The sequence below is a fragment of the Silene latifolia genome, chromosome Y (genome assembly GCF_048544455.1).
Source record: "Silene latifolia isolate original U9 population chromosome Y, ASM4854445v1, whole genome shotgun sequence".
In the NCBI taxonomy this organism is placed as follows: Eukaryota; Viridiplantae; Streptophyta; class Magnoliopsida; order Caryophyllales; family Caryophyllaceae; genus Silene; species Silene latifolia.
The window spans coordinates 101448606-101458704 of record NC_133538.1 but is presented as its reverse complement, the minus strand read 5'-3'; positions in this window follow the sequence as shown (position 1 = coordinate 101458704).

Genomic DNA, 10099 nt, shown 5'->3' with positions numbered 1-10099 from the left:
AAACAATGATATGATCAAAAGAAATTGAATATAAATCATCAAACAAAAGGAAAAACGAAAAAAAAAAAAAACAGGCCGAAAGGGAAAAAAAAGGTCTCGGCTAAAAAAAATTTCAACCGAAAAAAAAAACGAAACCCTAATTTATTTTCTCGAAAATTAGGTTATAGTTTACATACATAATTTATGAAAATCATCAAAATTAAAATCGTAGCCAAAAGCTCTGATACCACTTGTGAGAAATAAATCTGTATACTTCCCTTAAACTTGAAGGATTATAACGATTTAATAAAGATGATTAATGGTCATAAAATAAAATACATAAACAAAAGTAAAGGATTCAGAAATAACCTTTGGTCCTAGCAAATATGGCCTAAGAACAATATCAAAATTGATATTCGCCTATTAGTTGCACCCAAGACGATCTGAGATATGCCCTTTGATTATGCTAGAAATCAATCTAAAATTTTCTGTAAAATTTAATTGTCTTTTTGTTCTTGTGATGAGAAAGAGGAGGCAAGGTCAAGAAAAAACATTGAGGTAGAAATAATTCTCTACCTTTCTTTTTATACAGACCGAAACTTGGAGTCAATTAGGAAAAGAAAAACTTTCCCTAATTTCGGCCAAGTGAACCGAAATAAGGAGTATTTTTCTCCTTATTTTAGTCTTTCCAAAAATATATAAAGTGTGTTAAATTGTCATCTAGTGAGGATCGAACCCATGACCTCTTGGCTTGTGTACCCTCACTATTACCACTATGACACATTCAACTTGTTGATATTAAATACAACTGATTATATTTAACTACGAATTAACAGATTAATTCGTCCAAACTAACCTTATATATATTTAATTTAAATATAACTTATTATATTTAATTTACGAATTGACAGTTAATTCGCCTCAACTTAATATTATTTAATTTTCATTAAATAATTAACTCATCAACACATTGACTAACTTTTTAGTCATTTTGGGCATCAATGTAATTATATTTCTATAACCACATTTCTCAAACACGTCCTATAGGTGTGACCTTTAGGGACCAATTGATCACCGCCATCTGCATGATCATAACGTCAAACTTTCTAGCAAGTCAACCGTTATTAGGTAAACATTAATCAACTGATTAAATATACGAAGTATACCCTTGTGAACCTGTAAGAGATTTACAAATGTTATAACACTAATTTGTGGAGGACACCAGCTCCAACAGGAGCAGCTGACAGCATCTGATATACATGTGGTTGGAGAGTTTAGTGATGTTTTTCCAGATGACATACCGGGGTTACCACCTAAGAGAGATATCGACTTCAATGTGGAGCTCAAACCGGGGACAGGTTCTATATCTAATGCACCGTACCGTATGGCACCTAAGGAACTGGAAGAGTTGAAAAAGTAGTTGCATGATCTGTTGGACAAGGGGTATATCCGGCCTAGTGTATCACCGTGAGGAGCAACAATGTTGTTTGTGAAAAAGAAAGATGAGAGCATGAGGCTATGCATCGACTATAGAGAGCTGAACCATGTCACGGTGAAGACCATGTATCCTTTGCCAAGGATTGATGACCTTTTTTTATCAGCTGAGTGGCGCAGGAGTATTCTCTAAGATCGATTTGAGGTCGGGATATCACCAGTTGAGGATAGCAGATGAGGATATTCCTAAGACAGCTTTTCGGTCACGTTATGGTCACTATGAGTACGTTGTGATGCCTTTTGGGTTGACAAATGCACCAGCAGTTTTCATGGATCTTATGAACCGGATCTTCAGTCCGTTTTTGGACAAGTTTGTGGTCGTCTTCATTGATGATATCTTAGTCTACTCTAAGACTAAGAAAGAGCATGAGGAGCACCTGAGGTTAATGTTGCAGACCTTACGAGATAATCAGTTATATGCCAAGTTATCCAAGTGTGAGTTTTGGCTAGAGAAAGTGGCTTTTCTGGGTCACGTGGTATCTAAAGAGGGTGTGTCGGTGGATCCTAGCAAGATGGAGGCAGTTACAAAGTGGGAATCACAGAAGAATGTTGCTGAGATTCGTAGTTTCTTGGGTTTAGCTGGTTACTACAGGAGGTTCGTGAAAGACTTTTCTACGATCGCGCGACCTATGACAGCTTTGATGAGGAAAGAGACCAGATTTCGGTGGGATGAGAGTTGTGAGACGGCGTTCCAGACCTTGAAGAAGCGTTTGACCACAGCTCCTACAAACATAGCACGATCCTCATATTTTCCCGATGTGGGACAACTCAATTTCATAGCCTCACGGGGTGTTACAAATTTAATCATTGTTGGATCAAAGGTAATTACTCAAACATTCACAAGTAGTTAGGTAGTTATATCTCCCGGTCAAACTATAGACGTATTTTTGAATGTGAATCAAGTTCCAACGCAATACTACATGGCTGCGGCTCCTTATGAACATACACCACGTCTCCAAACAATCATTTGAGACCACCACCAGAATCATTAATTATAATGGAAATCATTCGATAAAATTGTCTATTCTACCATTGTTTAATGATGTCGTTACAGTATGTAGTGAGATTTAGCTTCTGCAAATTCACCATAGTTTCATCTCCACTCAACTTTCGCATACAATATCAACTGAACCCATCGCAATCTTGCCCCAATATCCTTATTTGAAAAAAAATCTTGCTCGCATACCCCCTATTTTTCTTCCCTTTTCGCACAAATGATCTAAAACAACCTCATCCCTTGCAAGATTCATCCTTGTCTCCAAAACTCATCTCAAATGTATTCAATCAGTGAAAAACTAAACCCCTGCCTCTAGAAAAATCTATCACTAAATGGAAACTAACCCCTACCCTCGTATGTTGTTAGGATTAAGATTTTACTTTGGATCGATGGAGTCAAAATTAAGTTTATCCACATGATCTTTAGAGGTTTCTTGTTATTGTTCAGGGTACCTATTTATTTTTCTGCAAGTGATATTTTATTGATAAAATAACCTTATTTCTGATCACCCTCTACAAATACACCCTCGTCCCACTTGACTAAATTTACCCGCAAAATAAAACATCGCAGACCACTGTGATCAGTTCTTACTGAAACAACCTCCAATCCACTACCACTACCTTGCTGCCACATTTTACACCTGAGACGTCCTAAATCACATTATCCTCCATGAAATATCAATCCTTACTCCAATGGATCCTCGTTTCCTTATTAAAGACAATTTATTTCTCCTCTAACAAATAACAGATTAAGAAGCAATCTTCCTTCCTATATCTCTCTCTCTCTCTCTCCCTTTCCTTCCAACTATTTTCCCTTCCCTCTTTTCTCGTCCCTTCCCCTGCCTCCATTTCTAATATTCCAACAAAGTGTTCAGGTACTATGTTGGTAGACTGAATAAGTTTGAATATTATATATATACACGAACTTTGGTACTTATTTCATTTAGCATAAATAAATCTTACTCCCTCCATTCCACTTTTATTGTACATTTTCCTTCAAATTTCATCTCATAATTATTGCCTCATTTTTTTGCCCCTAGATCACAAATTATTACACGATATTCATTAAACCTTTCATGCTCTGAATCAAAAGTAAGTCTATCCATATGATACTACAAAGTTAGTTTATTTCTTAACATGTTTATTTTCCAATTTATCTAGTAGTTTTCCTACTTAATAATAAGTATATTTTACATTTAGTTTTGGTTCGTTCTACACATGTGATATTTTGTTAATAAAATTACCTCATTTATATTCATTTCTCTAATTAATAATACCAAAGTTTTCATTCATCCTATGTGACACCCCGCGATAACGCGGAAAATATAACTTATAAATTCAAGCGGAAAATAGGAGATTTTTGAAACTTTTAAAATTTAAGGCGCGGGTTCATTAAAATGCAAAACATAAATAAAGGATGCGGAAGTAAAGTTTAAATTATACAAACGTGATAGTCAAGGTGAGGGAAAATATATCCCTCGAATGACAATACAATAAAAGGTGAGTCTAAACAATCCTAATAAACCGACTAAAAGGCCAAAGTGCTCGCTAGCTCACACATGTCTTCACCCCATGGATGCACCAACTAATACCTGTCATTCATGTAAACATAAACGCCACATTCAGTGGGGAGTAACTCAAGGTTCTCCCAACCACAAAATGTCAAAATGAACATACCAAAGAACTAAAACAGGTAACTCATATAAGATACTTACAAAAGATAAGAATATCAAATTTATATTTAAACATGGCAATTAGGTGAGATGGAACAAGATAGATCAACATTAGCATAATAAAGATACAACTAATCATGTGAGACAATTAAATAATATGAAAGACAAGAATTTGGTCATTTATAAAAAGGGGCACGCATTTCAAGGAAATACAACATAGATATGAGATTAGAATCCGAATCATGTGAAGCAGTTAAGGGATCAATCAATGCGAATTATAAGAATATAAACTGTAGCCATCACTTGGAAAACCACTTAGCAAACATTGCACGGGACGTGGCTACTAATGTCACATTCATACTTATGGCTTGCATCTCACCATAAAAACGGATGGGAACATCAATCCCGACGATCATATCGCAACTAGGGGGCTTATAGCTCACCCCTAGTATCCGATAGGACCAAGACAAATAACACAAGGCATAACTCTTGCCTTGAAAGACAAATACCAATATCTATAACCAAGCAAGACCTTTACTACTCATATATAAATATATAATTCCCCTGGTAGGACGACAATGGTACTCCCAAGACTCAGTCCTAGTCTAAATCTGGCCAGACTCTCGGGACAAGATCAGTTCCCGATTCGACATGCGGCGAAGCAGTCGGCATCCAAGACTCGAAGACAGATCGGAAATCGAGAACCCACAATCGGCAGGACAGTCCGAAAGAGGCGGAAGATATGAGCTAAACCCACAATCGGCAGGACAGTCCGAAAGAGGCGTAAAGATAAGTCAAGCAATACGGTATAGCATAAAGGCATTATCAAAAGAATACGACTCAACCAAGCGATACAAATCAACTTGGAAAGAGACTACTACATGTAATGAACCGATGATAATCCAAGTGAGACACTTCACGCCAAATCATAATCATGAATATGAATAAGTAACACATTTCTTCAATATTTGTCACTTGAATAAAAATGTAAACAAACGGAAATGAACCATTTATAATAAGCAAAGCAAGCATTTATTTATAAATGACCCAATTTAATTAAACAAGTAGAATAATTCAATCGTATTTGAGATACGATAAATAAATGAGAATGAACGGATTAAAAATTCATATTATAGGTAAATAAGACATTTCATCAAATTCTGACTTGAATAAATAAATAATTCCACATTTACGATTCATGTGAGAAGTATATAAATAAATGACAAATAATGAATTTAAGATACATAAATCATGTGACGGAAATTCAAATTAATCAAACCTTAGGACAAAAATATTTCACGGATACAATTTAACCTAATCGAGGCTACGGCCTAGCCATAACCGGCCTAACCCGGTGAACGGCCTGGCGCAACCCGTCTCGGTACCAATCTTTGTGATCCATTCCAGGCATAAGCGACCCAAGAAGACAACACATGCAAAAAAAAACGCAGTATACAATCCAGCAAAACACATTATTTCCCTCTTTGTCCAGCCGTCTTAGTACGGTTTCTTAGGCTAAACCAGGACGGATTTCATCCGTACAAAAGACCCAATCCCAACATGTACATGTACTTGAGACAATAGCAAGAAAGTTGGTTCAATTTAGCATAAAGAAACCGGTCAAAACAGCCCGCGAAAACTGCTCGACAAGATCCATTTTCACGATTTATAAAGTTCTTTTGTGACCGTCTTAAGACGAGATTTTAAGCATGAAAAGGTGAAATTTCTCACATACAACCAACCCATTACATACTTGGATATACAAGGGAGACGAAAATCATCTATTTGGTTCAAATCATCCGTGGAATCGACCCAAAAACAGTCCACCAAAACCATCCATCATCAACTTATCTACACTTGGTTTTTCTAACAATTCATGAGGCCGACTTAAGAAAAGTTTTTAAGCATGTTAGAAGGCGGAAACTAACCATACAAAGGACCCATATCATACTTGCATATACACTTGAGGCAGAAGTAAACAAATTGGCTCAAATGTAAGCTAGCAACCCGTCTAAAAACAGCCGCAAGAACCTTGTTTCTGGCGTTTGATTACTGACACCCCACTGAGTGGTCTCCTCACGCAACACTGACATCCTAAATCTTTCAAATTTCATTGACAATTAGAATCTACACTACCATCAACCATTACTAAGACAATATATAATACTGGTGAGTATTCATTTAATGGACTGTACATTCATCCATATCTCACACCCTCTCTGAATTCATTTAACCAATGCTAAGGACAACAATTATATCCTACACTAACTTCAAACAATACAAAAGACGATACAGTGTATTCTATAAATTTAACATACGACTTTCATCCTTATAGGATCATATAATGTAAAATAAAACATAAGACGATATTTCGACATTTTTGTCGAGTAACCTATCACCGTTACCTTTTTTTTTTGCTCTCCTAAACGCCACAGGAGTCGCCCAAGGATGACACGAAACCCAAAACAGAAGAAATTTACCCAAAATCCGAATCCTTTGTAAGACGGCCGAAAAGAAACATGAAGAAAGTCCAGCTCTTTCTTACAAACAGAGGAGGAAAACGAGATGAGGAAGCTATTGGTGTAAAATTTATCGAATTTGGTTGAGAATGGAGGCGGGATCTGAGGTTTTAAGGTCGGGATGAAAATGGGGATTGTTCCATTGTTGTTGTTTGTTTTCCTGCGTGAAAACAAAGAAGGGGAAGTGAAGTTGGGGGGTGGGGACGGTAGTCAAAAATAATAATAATAATAATAATAAGGGATAATTGATAAACACTACCAACTTTAACACACTTTTTCATAATCACTACCAAGATAAAAAAAGTTTCAAAATCACTACCCTAAAATCATCTCCGATTTAAAAACACTACCAAATAGCCCGGAAAATCCATTAAACTCGTGTATTTCAAATTTCCCGCCCAAAATCTTCCTTTCTATTCCCATTCTACCCTTCCCCTTGTTAATTAAAGCTTCAATCTCTTTCCCTTCATTCACTTTTCCCTCCGACCACCACTATGCACCATCAGTTAGTACCGGCGAGCCAACCACGTTCGTCATTGCCTATTGCACATCTCGCCGGCGAATCCTTTGCGCCTCCGACAACCACTATGCACCACCAGAAATGCCCACACTCCACCATTACACTTCTCTTCGTCGCCTCTGCTTACCATAAACGGAGCTTCGGTATTGCGCAAGGCTGAAAAGAAAGGAAAAAGAAACTATGGGAGGAGAAGGGGACATCACGATCGCCGGTGAAGATAATTGGTGCAGACGAGGAGTCTGATGTATTGCCGGCCAGATCTGGGACGGTGGTTTGGAGTGGCGGTTGTAGAATGGGAATAGAAAATAAGTCGTTATGTTGGTAGATTCGGAATAGCAAAGTAATACAAGTAATGAAAAAAAAGGAATAAGAAATGGAGTTGAAGAGTTTAGTTGAAGAGTTATGTAGAAGCAAGGGGCAAACTGGTCATTATTTTCTTAAATTTGACGGAAAGGGCTAACTGGTAGTGTTTTTGGATCGGAGATGATTTTAGGGTAGTGATTTTGAAACTTTTTTTATCTTGGTAGTGATTATGAAAAAGAGTGTTAAAGTTGGTAGTGATTATCAATTAACCCTAATAATAATAATAATAATAATAATAATAATAATCATTAAGTTAGAGGGTAAGAGAGTGTGTCGTCGGAATCGGGATGGTCCGAAAAGAAACAGCTTTATAATAGAAATGCAACGATCTTGCTAGACGGAAATACACTTATAATTTAAGACGGAAAATTACTATTATTATCCTTATTAATACTATCCGACAAAATATTTATTTTTATATAAATTAAGCCTTAAAATTATAGCCTTAATAAAAATTATGTTTTAAAATGAATTAATTAAATTAAATAATTTAAAAATATAAAATAAATCAATTAAACGGTTAAATAAATTTTAATTGTCGAAATGAGAAATTCGCGGGTGTTACATCCTACTTCCACACCCACTAATTAAACCAACAATGAAATTAAGTAATTAACCACCAAATCCGACGCAGTCATCCTTATTCCTAATACCTTAAACAACCATCTAACTCATTATCGGAACCCTTTCCCAATTCGTATATTCCTAAATTATATTGATGATGTGCTCAATTTATACACAAAATAAAAAAAATAGAGCATTAATAATAATTAGTTTGCTCGATATAATTGAATAGTACCCTTTTTTATGCATATAAATTTGTCACAACAAAAGCGCTTGTGAGAGACGGTCTTTCACTAAGTTAGGGAAAAACTACTCTTACTTTTTTATATGTTTTTCATGTCTTTTTATGTGTTTTTCATGAATTTTTTTAAAAAAAAAACTTTTGATCGTTGCTTAAATTGTCTCTTTAATTTTTATGTTGTTAATCTCTTACAAACATTTTATGTTGTGAAATATTTAACACATTTCCAAAAATTTGGATATTACTAATATATCGAATGTTTTTTTTTAATTTAATAATAAGTGTAAAAATATTAATGAATATTTTTCTAATATTAATAAATAGTAAATTATTTCCCATTTCTAATAGGAAAATTATAAATAATTAATTATTTCTCATCTCTAATAGAGAACTTATATTCCTATTTCTAATAGAAAATTTTAAACAATTAATTATTTTCTATTTTTAATAGGAAAATGTGTCTCGAAAAAAAGTCTCTTTTAATTATATACTAGATTTAATGTTCGTGCGATGCACGGGCCTACTTGTAATTAGCTTATATGTAAAGTGGAAAAACAATGGATATAGTTAAGACTAAGAAATATGGAAATTCGAAACCGTCGGTAAAATTCTATTTTGGTCCACTTATCTTGAAAAACAGTCCCAACTTTTTTTTAGGAGCAAAATTATAAGAAAAGGAACGATTAAAGCGTATGTTCACAAATTAGAGCTAGACTTACAAACATCCAATTCCTTTGTCAAACCTAGTTTAAGAGGGAAGTCTTACAATCAAATTAAAGAGCATATGATATTGTTAGGTAAAGTTAATTCTCCATAAAGGCGATTGTTTTCTTATCATGCATGTTGATATACTTGACAATAAAATTGCAGGGTCGTCAAGTATGTATGAATTAATTATGGACAACGTAGACCCATTATCGCAATTAAATCGTTCTAGGCGGAAGATCTCAAATACTTTAAGATAGATTTTACTTGTTCTATCATCATTAAGATTTATACCCTATTATAAGATTTACTCAATCTCATAAGTTAGCCTTTTCTAAACCGGAGAGATAAGATTTCTTTAAGAACTTGATTTGTAGGCTCCTACAAATATATTTAATCACATAAATTTTTATATTTTTTTTTTTTTTAAAATTAAACCAGTTTGTAAAAGATGGAGATTTCATTATTGTTCAAAAATTCAACTTTTAGTGTGATGTCAAAAGTTTATAGTTTTTAGAACATGATAATGTTGTGGACATGAACATAAACCATAAATGTTGAATTGCGAGTTGTCTGTTTGGCTTAGTATAAAGTTATGGTGCTAAGTTATTATGTTTTTCCTATGTAAGTTAGACTTATTGTTTATCTTAATCGGAGGTAGATATGTGATTTGTCAAATTGACTTGAATACAATACTCCTCATTCCAAATTTTAATCATTTTTTTACGTTTGTGGAGTATATGTCAGATATATTTTAATCAAATGTATAAAATTAATTGTATTGGAGGGAGTAATAAATTACAATAATAATGCAAAATATACATGGTATTATGTATTATTAGTATTATACATAGTAGTATTGATCAATGATTGCTAATTGTTAGCAATACCCACGCTAAGTAAGTTGATCATTCTTTTTTTGAAAGAAACTCGTAAGGGACTAAATAAGTTGTTTCTAATTCTATGTGAAGTATAAAATGCAAGGTATGTATGCAACGCCTGCTTTTGAAATTTAATCTACACTAATAAACAAAGACTTGGTACT